Source organism: Rhincodon typus, chromosome 13, assembly GCF_021869965.1.
Source record: "Rhincodon typus isolate 14 chromosome 13, sRhiTyp1.1, whole genome shotgun sequence".
Classification (NCBI taxonomy): Eukaryota; Metazoa; Chordata; class Chondrichthyes; order Orectolobiformes; family Rhincodontidae; genus Rhincodon; species Rhincodon typus.
Genome location: NC_063344.1, coordinates 15,489,080 through 15,503,754, shown reverse-complemented (window position 1 = coordinate 15,503,754; position 14,675 = coordinate 15,489,080). Strand labels below are relative to the sequence as shown.

Here is a 14,675-nt window from a genome sequence, read left to right as displayed (position 1 = left end):
GGGGTCGTAAAAATGCAATTTGTTATGACTGTCTCATTTGATGGGAAGGCACCATACAATGATGGCTAGATGTGACCTGTTCAGTTTACGAAAAGAATTGGGAAAACTTTAAATTAAAAATAATCATAAATCTGGTGAGCTCTTACATCTATTCAGCTTTTACACCACTCGACCTGTTCTACTCCCTCCTGTGCTCTGTGTGGTGCTGTGCGTTACTTTTCATAAAAAAAAGAAAAAAAAAATCAACTTTCGTTTAGATGTGTCTTTCGCCCTCCCTTCTGTGCTTGCACCAGACTCTGCGCAGTGCATTACGTGACTGTATTTCTGACCCTGTATCAGAACCTGTGTTAAATAGGCGAGAGAAAGAGATGCAAGCTCCGTGACACCGGTGCAATGCAGGTAAGTCCATGCACCCTTCCCGCAAAATATGATGCATAAAAATCATCTTCACCTCACTGCAGAGATGCCACCCCCTCCCCCCCCAACTGCTACGCTTCACGTACCAATTAATACAACACGAGTAATAATTACATTGATTAATTATGCTAACAACATTTTTTTTGCTCATAATTGCAGTATTTTTACGGTGTCTATTTCGCAAGGAATTTTAAGCAAGTTCTGCTCAAATTCGGTCTGAAAATTGCATGTACTCAAATTGTTCTGAATATTTAGATTGCGGGTATCAGAAATGCAAGGCTGTATTTATGGCTGCGTTCGAATCAAGATTGCCACCGTCTAAAAACCCAATCGAGAAGCATTAATCAGTCGAAATAAAATTTTAAAAACAAAACGTCAGGAAAATTGATATATTTTGACAAGTTTTACTGTCGTTTGTTGCAATTTGCAGTCCCGCTGCAATTAGGGGAAGCTGCAGACTGGAGTTATAATTCACTGGATATTTCACTGTGCAATTTGGAAGTATATTTTAATTGAATATTGTTAATTGTCCTTTAATTTTACACAGTGCCTGTAAGAACTGTGAGGACAGCTTTGTTTAGCAATGTTCCTGTAGTAATGTACATGTTCGTAAAAGCATAAGTGCCACAATGAATGGAGTATTGTTCAAATGTATGGCATCTTACTCCACCTATCTGCTCAAAAGCTTTCAGTTTTATAAATTTTTTTTGTGCTGTTAAGCGAAATGCCATTACTAAATATATGCGAGACGTGACGTCTTTACTATAGACAGGGTTTACTGAGCTTGCGCACAGCTTGCGATGGTTTCTGGTTGTTGTAGTCCCAGGGTGCTGGTTCGTTCTATTAAAGGGGCCGAGCTTTCTGATGAACCATTGGCAAAAATGTTGATTTGGGGGAGGAATCCTAATAAGTATTTCAAAGAACAAAGAAAATTACAGCACAGGAACAGGTCCTTCGGCCCTCCAAGCCTGCGCTGATCCAGATCCTCTATCTAAACCTGTCGCCTATTTTCCAAGGATCTGTATCCCTCTGCTCCCTGCCCATTCATGTATCTGTCTAGATACATCTCAGATGACGCTATCGTGCCCACCTCTACGACCTCCGCTGGCAACGCGTTCCAGGCACTCACCACCCTCTGCGTAAAGAACTTTCCACGCATATCTCTCTTAAACTTTTCGCCTCTCACCTTGAAATCATGACTCCTAGTAATTGAGTCCCCCACTCTGGGAAAAAGCTTCTTGCTATCTACCCTGTCTATACTTCTCATGATTTTGTAGACCTCAATCAGGTCCCCCCTCAACCTCCGTCTTTCTACTGTAAATAATCCTAATCTACTCAACCTCTCTCCATAGCTAGCGCCCTCCATACCAGGCAACATCCTGGTGAACCTCCTCTGCACCCTCTCCAAAGCATCCCCATCCTTTTGGTAATGTGGCGACCAGAACTGTACGCAGTATTTCAAATGTGGTCGAACCAAAGTCCTATGCAACTGTAACATGACCTGCCAACTCTTGTACTCAGTACCCCGTCCGATGAATGAAAGCATGCCGTATGCCTTCTTGACCACTCTATCGACCTGCGTTGCCACCTTCAGGGTACAATGGACCTGAACACCCAGATCTCTCTGTGCGTCAATTTTCCCCAGGGCCTTTCCATTTATCGTATAGTTCGCTCTTGAATTGGATCTTCCAAAATGCATCACCTCGCATTTGCCTGGATTGAACTCCATCTGCCATTTCTCCGCCCAACTCTTCAATCTATCTTTCTTCTGCTGCATTCTCCGACAGTCTCCTTCACTATCTGCTACTCCACCAATCTTAGTGTCATCTGCAAACTTGCTAATCAGACCATCCATACCTTCCTTCAGATCATTTATGTATATCACAAACAACAGTGGTCCCAACATGGATCCCTGTGGAACACCACTGGTCACAGTTCTCCATTTTGAGAAACTCCCTTCCACTACAACTCTCTGTCTCCTGTTGCCCAGCCAGTTCTCTATCCATCTAGCTAGTACACCCTGGACCCCATGCGACTTCACTTCCTCCATCAGCCTACCCTGGGGAACCTTATCAAATGCCTTACTGAAGTCCATATATATGACATCCACAGCCCTTCCCTCATCTATCAACTTTGTCACTTCCTCAAAGAATTCTATCATGTTGGTAAGACATGACCTTCCCTGCACAAAACCATGCTGCCTATCACTAATAAGCCCATTTTCTTCCAAATGTAAATAGATCCTATCCCTCAGTATCTTCTCCAGCAGCTTCCCCACCACTGACGTCAGGCTCACCGGTCTATAATTACCTGGATTATCCTTGCTACCCTTCTTAAACAAGGGGACAACATTAGCAATTCTCCAGTCCTCTGGGACCTCACCCGTGCTCAAGGATGCTGCAAAGATATCTGTTAAGGCCCCAGCTATTTCCTCTCTCGCTTCCCTCAGTAACCTGGGATAGATCCCATCTGGACCTGGGGACTTGTCCACCCTAATGCCTTTTAGAATACCCAACACTTCCCCCCCCCCCCCCCAGACCCCCCTTATGCCGACTTGACCTAGAGTAATCAAACATCTATCCCTAACCTCAACATCCGTCATGTCCCTCTCCTCAGTGAATACCGATGCAAAGTACTCATTAAGAATCTCACTCATTTTCTCTGACTCCTTGCATAACTTCCCTCCTTTGTCCTTAAGTGGGCCAACCCTTTCTCTAGTTACCCTCTTGCTCCTTATGTATGAATAAAAGGCTTTGGGATTTTCCTTAACCCTGTTTGCTCAAGATATTTCATGACCCCTTTTAGCCCTCTTAATTCCTCATTTCAGATTGGTCCTACTTTTCCGATATTCTTCCAAAGCTTTGTCTGCTTTCAGTCGCCTAGACCTTATGTATGCTTCCTTTTTCCTCTTTGCTAGTCTCACAATTTCACCTGTCATCCATGGTTCCCTAATCTTGCCCTTTCTATCCCTCATTTTCACAGGGACATGTCTGTCCTGCATTCTAATCAACCTATCTTTAAAAGCCTCCCACATATCAAATATGGATTTACCCTCAAACAGCTGCTCCCAATCCACATTCCCCAGCTCCTGTCAAACGTTGCTATAGTTGGCCTTCCCTCAGTTCAGCACTCTTCCTTTAGGATCACTCTCGTCTTTGTCCATCAGTATTCTAAAACTTACGGAATTGTGATCACTTCCCAAAGTAATCCCCTACTGAAACTTCAACCACCTGCCCGGGCTCATTCCCCAACACCAGGTCCAGTATGGCCCCTTCCCGAGTTGGACTACTTACATACTGCTCTAGAAAACCCTCCTGGATGCTCCTTACAAATTCTGCTCCATCTAAACCCCTAACACTAAGTGAATCCCAGTCAATTTTGGGAAAATTAAAATCTCCCATCACCACCACCCTGTTGCTTCTCCATCTTTCCATAATCTGTCGACATATTTGTGCCTCTATCTCACACTCGCTGTTGGGAGGCCTGTAGTACAGCCCCAACATTGTTACCGCACCCTTCCTATTTCTGAACTCTGCCCATATTGCTTCACTGCTGGAGTTCTCCATAGTGCCCTCCTTCAGCACAGCTGTGATATCCTCTTTGACCAGTAATGCAACTCTTCCTTTTACCACCCTCTCTATCCCGCCTGAAGCATCTATATCCTGGGATATTTACTTGCCAATCTTGCCCTTCCCTCAACCAAGTCTCAGTAATAACAATAACATCATACTCCCAGGTACTAATCCAAGCCCTAAGTTCATCTGCCTTACCTACTACACTTCTCGCATTAAAACAAATGCACCTCAGACCACCTGTCCCTCTGCGTTCATCATCTGCTCTCTGCCTACTCTTCCCCTTAGTCACACTGACTTCATTATCTAGTTCCTTACAGGCTTTAGTTACTACCTCCTTACTGTCCACTAACCTCTGCATTTTGTTCCCATCCCCCTGCCACATTAGTTTAAACCCTCCCCAGCAGCGTTAGCAAAAGCACCCTCTAGGACATTGGTTCCAGTCCTGCCCAGGTGTAGACCGTCCGATTTGTAATAGTCCCACCTCCCCCAGAACCGGTCCTAATGTCCCAAAAATCTGAACCCTTCCCTCCTGCACCATCTCTCAAGCCACTCATTTATCCTGCCTATTCTTTCACTTCTACTCTGAATAGCACGTGGCACTGGTAGCAATCCTGAGATTACTGCCTCTGAGGTCCTACTTTTTAACTTGGCTCCTAACTCCCTCAATTCAGCTTGTAGGACCTCATCCCGTTTTTTACCTATATCATTGGTGCCTATATGCACCACGATAGCTGGCTGTTCACCCTCCCCCTTCAGAATGTCCTGCAGTCAATCTGAGACATCCCTGACCCGTGCACCTGGGAGGCAACATACCATTCGGGAGTCTCATTTTCGGCCACAGAACCGCCTATCTACTCCCCTTACAATCAAATCCCCTATGACTATAGCCCTTGCACTCTTTTTCCCGCCCTTCTGTACAGCAGAGCCAGCCACGGTGCCATGAACCTGGCTACTGCTGCCTTCCCCTGGTGAGCTATCTCCCCCAACAGTATCCAAAACGGTATACCTGTTTTGGAGGGAGATGACCGCAGAGGTGCCTGCACTGCCCTCCTTTCTTTCTGCCTTTTGGTCACCCATTCCCTTTCTCCCTCAGCGATCCTAATCTGCGGTGTGACCAATTTGCTGAACGTGCTATCCACGACTTCCTCAGCATCGTCGATGCTCCAAAGTGAGTCCATCCGCATCTCCAGAGCCGTCATGCGGTCTAACAAGAGCTGCAGCTGGACACACTTCCTGCATGTGTAGGAGTCAGGGACATCAGCCGCGTCCCTGAGCTCCCACATTGAGCCAGATGAGCATAACACGGGTCTGGGATCTCCTGCCATTTTTACTTTTAAGCTTAACTTAGTCCTGCTATAATATCAAATACTACATAAATGAAATGAAAAAAAATTTGTACCAAATCACAATTTTGTTTTAAAAAATTAATTACAACATTAGACATCTTCCATTCATTAATAAAAAAAATTCTGAAGAAGGGTCACAGGACCCAAAATGTTGACTCTGATTTCTATCCGCAGATGCTGCTCGACCTGCTGAGATTTTCCAGCAATTTCTGTTTTTGTTTCGAATCACTAATTATATGAGTCTCGACCCGAAACGTCAGTTTTCCTGCTCCTCTGATACTGCTTGGCCTGCTGTGTTCATCCAGCTCTACACCTTGTTATCTTATATTTTTGTTGTGCATGTTTTCATTATGATCACTAATTAATGTTCCAATTACGGTGTTTAATGATTTATTTTCTGTTTTTCTGTAAACAAATAAAACAGTCTTACATTTATATAGCATCCTTTTAAACATTCAGTCACACGATATGGGGTTCGCTGGCTAGGCCAGCAATTATTACCCACAGTAACTGTCCTTAAAAAAGTGATGGTGAGAGCTGCCTTCTTGAAGTGTTGCAGTCTGTGGTTGGGATGGCTAGGGAGACCCGTAGTTGGAAAGGAGTTTCAGGATTTTGAAACAGAACACCGAAGGAATGGCAATATAGTTCCAAGTCAGGATGCTGTGTGCTTGGAAGGGAACTTGCAGGCGGTAGTGTTCCCCTGCATGTACTGCCCTTACCATCCTGGTGGTAGAGGTCATGGGCAAGGGTTGTGGTTGAGGGAGGTCAGTTAGCTGGATGGCTGGATGACTGGATGACACAGAATGATGCCATCGGCTTGGGTTTAAATTTGGCATTAGCCGAGGTTACCATAAAGGACTTCCCTTCTCAACGTCTCCCCTCACTGAGGTGTGAGGTTAAACAACCACTAGCTGTCTCTCACTAATAAGAGTGCAACCCTGTGGTCTGCTTTAGAGAACTTTAGAGGTTGTCAGTCTGGAAAATTTGTCAAAAGAGCCTTTTCAAAAGAGTGACTCGAGTGCATATTGCAGTTGGTACATTCTGCTGCTGCTGCATGTCAGTGACGGGTGGATGGAATATTGAAGTTGGTGGACGGGATGTTGATCAAGCTGGGCTGCTTTATTCTGGATGGTGTAGAGCTTCTTGAGTGTTGAGTGTACTGGCAAGTGGAGAATATGCCATCACACCCTTGACTAGTCTTTTTTAGATAGTGGACAGGCAGTGGGGAGACAGGAGGTGAGTTCTTTCCATGAAGATCCCAGCTTCTGATTTGCTGTTTTAGTCGTGCTATTTATATGGCTGGCCCATTTCAGTTTCTAGTCAGTGGTAATCGAGAAGTTGATGAAGGTTTCAGTAATGGTAATGCCATTGAGTGTCAAGGAGAGATGGTTGGATTCTATCTTGTTAGAACTGGCTGTTGCTGGGCACTTCTGTGAGTTTCAGTGATCAGGTTTTGCAAAACAAGTGCTGTGTGATAGTATTTTTGATGGCCTGTTCCATCAGTTGCTGTGGATAGAAAGCAGACTTCTGGGGTGGTAATTGTCTGTGTTGGATTTGTCTCTTCTCTTTGGGGACAAGATAAAACTGGGCAATTTTCCGTATTACTGGGTAGGTGCCAGTCTTGTGGCTCTGCTGCAACAGTTTGACTTGGGTGCGTCTTATTCTTGGGCCCAAAAAAAAGGCTCCCAAAAACAGTAAACTGATAATGACCAGATGATCCAGTTTAGTGATCTTGTTTAAGGGACAAACAGTGACCATGACACTGGGAGTAATTTTCTAACTCTTCTAAGGCAGTTTCTAATATTGATCCAAAAGCACTGTTAAATCAGTGACGAGGCACCAAATTAGTACATAGGAAGGTCCCAGAAAATTAATGGATGACCACATACTCTGTTTTCTGATGGTGTTAGTTGAGGAAACAATACTGGCTAGGATAATTCATTTTCATGGGATCTTTTGTGTTCATTTGAAGGGTAAAATGTGATCTCAATTTAAGTTTCATTTGAAACACACCTATGACGGTATAGCAATCCTTCAGTACTACACTTAAGTGTTAGTCTGGATAATGATCTCAAAGTCTCTGGACTGATACTATGAATGCGTCTGACCTGAGGCTATTAATTGCATAGCTTAAACAGTAAAAATGTTGTTGTTGTTATACTCCGGAAAGCCATGCGGTGAAGGATAGTATTGGATTTCACCTGTTTTCAGTCTTATGTTTATTTACGTTAAAAGCACTTCTTAACTTGACCACATCCCTTTACTCTCTTGTTTAATATAAATTAACTCAAGTTAAAGGGGTGCTGTAATAAAATTCAAGCATGCAATTTAAACTTAAAATTTGAGTTAGGATGTTGATATGGGGTTGGAAAATGCACATCAGCTCCTAAGGGCATGACCATTTGTATGTTTTATTTAACTTAGCCTATTTTTCGAATGAATCTGTTCAGAGATGTTATTCTTCGCTGGAGCAGGTGGGAATTGAACGAGGGCCTCCAATTCCAGGGGTAGGGACACTACCACTGACTACCGGAGGGCTTGTCCCTTTGTGCTCAATTGAAACTCCAATTAATGCCCACTACCTGCATACAATTGAATACAAACAAAATACAATTAATATTGAGATCACACTTTCATAATATCCCATTTATAACAATAACTACACTTTGAAGTACATTTTTAAAGTTCGCAGGAATGTGGGTGATGCTGGCTAGGCCAGCATTTATTGCCCATCCCTAATTGCCTATTGGGTTGTTAAGAGTCAATCACATAGCTGTAGGTCTGGAGTCAAATGTAGGCCAGACCAGGTGAGGACAGACTTTGCTTCCATAGAGTGTTTTCCTGACAATTGACAATGATTTTGTGGAACTTCAGATTTTTCATTGAATTCAAATTCTGACATTTGCCGTGATAGAATTCAAGCCATGTTTTCAGAATATTACCTACTCTGTTCAGGTGCTGGGGAAGCTGAAAGGTCTGAAGGTGGATAAGTCCCTGAACCAAATGTCCAAACCAGAGGTCTGAAGGAGGTGGCTGAGGAGATTGCAAAGGCATTGGTGGCGATCTTTCAGCACTCAGAGAGAGTCCCAGATGTATGGAAAATGGCTAATGTAACAACCTGGTTTAAGAAGGGAGGGAGACAAAAGACAGGCCGGTTCGCTGCATCTCAGTTGTTGGTAAAATTTTAGTCTATCATTAAGGATGAGATTGTGCCATACTTGGAAGTGCATGGTAAAATAGGGCTGAGTCAGCATGGCTTTGTCAAGGGGAAGTCATACCTGATAAATCTGCCAGAATTATTTAAGGAGGTAACGAGCAAGTTAGATAAAGGAGAGCCCATAGATGTGATCTGTTTGGATTTCAAGAAGGCTTTTAACAAGGAAGCTGCCAAATAAGATAAGTGCTCATGCTGGTAGGTGCAAGGTTATGGCATGGATAGAGAATTGGATGAATGGCAGAACGCACAGTGTGGGAATAAAGGGGTCTTTTTTAGGATTGCAGCCAGTGAGTAGTGGAGTTCTGCAGGAGTCAGTGTTGGGACTACAGCTATTCACGTTCTACTTAACAATCTGGACGAAGGAACTCGACATTGTTGCTAAGTTTCAGCTGATACATAAATAGGACAGGTCATATTGAGGAATCAGGGAGGCTGCAGAATGACTTGGACAGGCTAGGAGCGGACACAGAAGTGGCAGATGGAATATAATATGGGAAAGTTGAGGTTATGCACTTTGGTAGGGTAGAATAGAGATGGAGACTTTCTCCATTTCCAACTGGGGAAAAGCTTTGGAAATCTGAAACACAAAGTGATTTAGGAGTCCGAGTTCAGGAGTCTCATTAGGTTAACATGCAGTTGGCAGTTAGGAAGACAAATGCAATTTTAGCATTCGTTTTGAGAGGGCCAGAATACAAGAGCAGAGATGTACTGGTGAGGCTGTGTAAGGCTCTGGTCAGACCACATTTAGAATATTTTGAGCAGCTTTGGGCACTGTACCTAAGGAAGGATGTGCTGGCATTGTCATGAGAAGTGCTTGAAGGCTCTGGGTCTGTACTTGATATAGAAGGATGAGGGAGGATGTGATTGAAACTTAGAGAATACTGAGAGGCCTAATTGTAGTGGATATGGAAAGGATGTTTCTACTAGTAGGAGAGACTAGGACCTAAGAGCAGAGCATCAGAGTGAAGAGATGACCCTTTGAAACTGAGGTGAGAAATTTCTTCAGCCAGAGGTTGGTGATTCTGTGGAACTCATTGCTGCAGAAAGCTGTGAAGACAAAATCGATGGGTGTACTTAAGAGAATAATTGATAGGTCCTTGATTGGAAAGAGGATAGAGCATTACAAGGAGAAAGCAGGATAATGGTGTTGAGAAACATATCAGTATGATCAAATAGTGGAGCAGATCCAATAGGCCAAATGGCCTAAATATGCTTCTGTATCTTATGGTCTTAAAGGGATGTTCTGAGGTTGTAAAAGGGCTCTTTTCAATATGAACCCATTTATGTCCATTTCTGGTAGCTGAGACACAGGACATATGTTGAAGTCTGGACAGGGTGCTTGGATTAAGGAGTTATGATGAAAAACTGTAATGGTAAAAAGTATCAAATTTAAAACACTACTTCAGATTAGACCATGGCAATGGGGTAATCATGAAATTAATTTAAAACTAATGTTATTATGGTAATGTTTTAACAACGACAAGTTAGATTTCACCAGTGTTCTAGTCAATGTTTATCCTTAGGCGAATACGGAATACACATCATTTATATCACTTTTGCACTATTGTTTGTGCTATATAATTGCAAATTATTAGTGGACACAAACCAAATGCCTATTGCATTGGTCATGGTCAATTCACAAAGAAAAGAGGGTTACATACATAAGCTGTGAGAAAACTTCAGTGGCTTTGACAGAGCCACCCAGTTTCTTGAGGCTCCAAATACATTGTGATAATTGGGATGATAAAATTGTTTGAGAAATGTTGACATTTCTATTACTGTGATTTACAGTAGAAGGAAAATAACATCTGATTTACATTGAGGACTTTTTGACTGTAGAGTGCTGCGCAGTTAATAGAGAACGTTTTTCTCTGTAGCCACCTTTTTAGTGTGGGGACATGCAATACCAAAATTGTACATTAGGTCCCACAAATAACAGTGATGAATTATCAAATAACATCTTTCTAAAAACAAAAAATCACTGGTTGATGAATGGATTTTATTCTAGAAAATTGGAAATGTTGACACTAAAGCATGACCAGAAATCATGACAACAGAAGGTAGAGCTTCTAGAAGGCAAATGCTTATTGGAACAAAAACAAAGTTGCTGGAAAAGCTCAGCAGGTCTGGCAGCATCTGTGAAGGAAAAAACAGAGTTAACGTTTTAGGTCCAGTAATCCGGATCCGAAATGTTAACTCTGTTTTTTCCTTCATAGATGCTGCCAGACCTGCTGAGCTTTTCCAGCAACTTTATTTTTGCTCCTGATTTACGTCATCCGCAGTTCTTTCAGTTTTTATTTAAATGCTTATTGGATATGTTCAGTAATATGCAGATGTGCAAAGTGACTAAGAGATAATGCACCAAATCAAGTGTCACAAGATAAACAAAAACTTGGAGCGCATATTCCAGGTCTACCTAAAAATTAGATTCTGTACCTGAGATTCAGTGTAACCACTTCAAAAATGATTGCTTTGATGGTGGATCTATGAAATTTGGTAGAACCTGTGCTACCATTCTTTATATTGCCAATTGTTCACTTAGATCCTACAGCTTTTCTGTTGTTGGTTGGCAGCTTGCCAGTTGGGTGCAATCCAAGGATTATTTTTGCTCCGGTTGACATTCTAGGTTGTGAGCGTTCTAAAGCACTATGCTAATTAGTTACTGGCAGTGTGTACAAATTTTCCTCAAGCTGAAAGTGAGTGGGAAAAGCTGTGTTTTACATCACGTATGTATCGGTGTATGTTGCATTTGAGGTTCTTGGTGAGCTAAGTTCCCAATGTTAGTGGGACTGATATGGACTTGGTGAAAGCAAGTTGGAAAGAAGTACAAATAAAAGTAGCCATCTTTGTGTTTGGTTTCAGAGTTCAATGGTTTGTACATGAAGGAGTGGTGCCTGCAAGTAATAAGACACGTGGTGGGAGAGGGTGGAAAAAAAAGTAATCTTAACTTTGAACAACTAGATAGCAAAATTCAGTATTGAGAAGATTAACAAAGCATGTTTTTTTCAGCATTTAATTAATTTGCTGTCAAATCTGTAGGAAATCAAGTGCAAACATGTTTGTGAGATTAAATTGGATATAATTACTATAAATCTGCAAGCATTAGATCAATGGGCATTTTGCTTAACCCTTGACTGTTGGGATATTTATTTTAAAATAATATTTTTGCTGAGGGTCATTTGTAAACATGTATCAAATTTAAGCACTAAATCGTAGTGACTTTTGACAGTAATAACATCTTAATGCATAAGAACACAAAAACACAAGAACTGGGAGCAGGAGTAGACCAGATGGCCCATTGAGCCTATTCTGCCATTAGTGTTGACCTTGAGCTTTGATTCCACCTTCCTGATCACTCCCTGTATCCCTTAATTTCCCGAGAGACCAGACATTTGTCTATCCTAGCCTTGAATGTATTCAACAATGCAGCATCCACAACCTTCTGCAGTAAAGAATTCCGTAGATTCACAACTGTTAACGTGAAATAATTTCTCCTCACCTCAGTCCTAAGTGATTGACCCACTATCGTCAGACTGTGTCCCCATGTTTTAGATTCTGTGGCAGTGGAAACAAACTCTCAGTGTGTATCCTATCAAACCCTTAAGAATCATATTTCAATTCGATTGCCTTTCGAGTAAGAGGAGTAGTAAGGAACATGGTCAGTGTGAACACAGCCTTTTTTGAATTTCAAAAGTATATTTTATTCATAAAAATCTTTGTTATGCATATATAGTCACTAGAACAGTTTGATTCTATACAGTCTTACCATATTGAGAAGAAATAAACATTGGAATTTGACTCTCCTGACTGTTCCAAAAAACCCAAGGCATTTTTTATTTATGCAAGATACTATTTACATATGTTTGAGACACCAGGTGGGCTCAATAACTGAGGTCAGTGTGAACACAACTTTTCTTTCTCTTTCAAAAATATGTATTATTCATAAAACATATCTTCGTATATGTACATAGTCACAAATGCAGTTTGGTTCTGTACAGTAGCATTTCAAGGAAACAAACAAACATTGGAGTTTGACTCTATCCAAACAAATCAAAGACATCTCTTACACATACAGGATTATATTTACATGCATGAGGCACTAGGAGGGTCCAGTAAATGAATGGACCCCCATTTAACTTCAACAGTAAAACCCCTGACGGTGGTCATTACCCACTGCACCTTGGTGGCAGCTGCCCTAAGCTTTAGTGTGTTCCCAGTACTGATGTTCTACTGTCCCTGGTGTTGCAAAGGATGGGACTGGCCTCATTTTGCTGCGGAATACTCCCAAGTATTTGGACTGTTCCGTATCATCTATACTCCATGGAGAACTTTGCAAAGAAAAACACCTTTGACCTCAAGTCCAACAGGAATTGGTCAGCACGTAGCATCCTGGAGATCCTGCAGGAAACTGAGAGGGTGGATCCTGTCATGTGGTTCCCTGAGCAGACTGTCAAAGTCATTTGGCAGAATGCCTCATTACCAGAACTTTCCAACAAGCACCAAGACATTGCTTGGCTAGTGGTGAGAAGGGCGTTACCTGTGATGTCCTTCATGTACACCCAGTTGGTCTGCACCACCACACACTGCCCTCAAAGCAGCTGTGGGGTACTATAGACTGTCACACATCTCCTCTGGAATGTGCCTTTGTAAAGATCAGCATGAATACAGCTACAGCAGAGTGAGATGAAAACTGAGTGGGTTATTGACTACACTGTTGGAAATTTGGTGCAAAGGGGGATAGTGGCATTTTAAAGTAAGGTTTACTGCAAAAAATAAACTTTCCAGTGTGAGCGGTAAGTGGGAGAGGATAAAAGGTACAGATCGAGAGGCCTACCTACAGTGAAACCAACTGTGGAGTTATTTCACAAACTATAGTGAGTACAGGAAAAGAAGCTTATTGGTAGGATTGGTGAATGTTTCTCGTCATAGAGCTGTACCGCATAGAAACAGACCCTTCAGTCCAACTCATCCATGCTGACCAGATATCCTAAATTAATCTAGTCCCATTTGCCAGCATTTGGCCCATATCCCTGTAAACCCTTCCTATTCATGTACCCATCCAGCTGCCTTTTAAGTGTTGTAATTGTACCAGCCTCCACCACTTCCTCTGGCAGTTCATTCCATACAAGCCACCACCCTCTGTGTGAAAACTTTGCCCCTTAGGTCTGTTATAAATCTTTTCCCTCTCACCTTAAAACTATGCCGTCTAGTTTTGGGCTCCCCCACTGTAGGGAAAATTCTTTGCCTATTCACCCTATCCATGCTCCTCATGATCTTATAAACCTCTGTAAGGTCGCTGAGTGCCTTCGACACTCCAGGGAAAATAGCCTCAGCCTATCCAGCCTCTCCCTATTAGCTCAAACCCTCCATCCCTGGCAACATCTTTGTGAATCTTTTCTGAACCCTTTGAAGTATCACAAGATCCTTCCTATAGCAGGTCTTTTAAATAAAAGTAAGGTCTTAAATATTAGATTCATACTGGTGACTCTTTTTATTGTATTATTCTTTTCCCTTAAAAGATTCTATCTCATATTTTTGGTCTCTTTATTCAAGTAAAATTTTGAGGTCCAAGCGCTGATCCTTTTAGCACATCACTTGTTATATCTTGCTAATGGGAAAGTTACCAGTTTATTAACTACTCTCTGCTTCCTGTTAGTTAGCCACAATTCTATCCACGTTAATATGTCAACTCCTACCTACATCATGAGCTTTATTTTCTATAACAACTTTTAATGTGACAACTTACCATATGTGAGGTTATTCACTTCGGAAGCAAAAACAAGAATGCAGATTACTACCTGAATGGGTGTAAATTGGGAGAGGGGAGGGTACACTGGGACTTGGGCGTCCTTGTGCACCAGTCACTGAAGGTAAGTATGCAGGTCCAGCAGGCAGTAAAGATGGCAAATGGTATGTTGGCATTCATTGCGAGAGGTTTCGAATACAGGAGCAGGGATGTGTTGTTGCAGTCGTACAGGGCCTTGGTGAGACCGCACCTAAAATATTATGTACAGTTTTGGTCTCCTTTTCTGAGGAAGGCAGCTCTTGCTCTCTAGGGAGTGCAGCAAAGGTTTACTAGGCTGATTCTGGGGATGGCATGGCTAATGTATGAGGAGAGAT

The 14,675-nt window shown here is 42.2% G+C and overlaps 1 protein-coding gene across 1 annotated transcript in view; it reads left to right on the top strand.

Moving 5' to 3' along the window:
* Nucleotides 1-250: 250 nt before the first annotated feature.
* The window catches only part of LOC109918776 (polyhomeotic-like protein 3), a 112,134-nt gene continuing 97,709 nt past the window's right edge, over nucleotides 251-14,675 (top strand). Inside the window, exon 1 of the mRNA XM_048604525.1 lies at nucleotides 251-399. The gene's annotated coding sequence lies outside the window, so the exon portion shown is untranslated. The remainder of the gene's footprint in view (nucleotides 400-14,675) is intronic.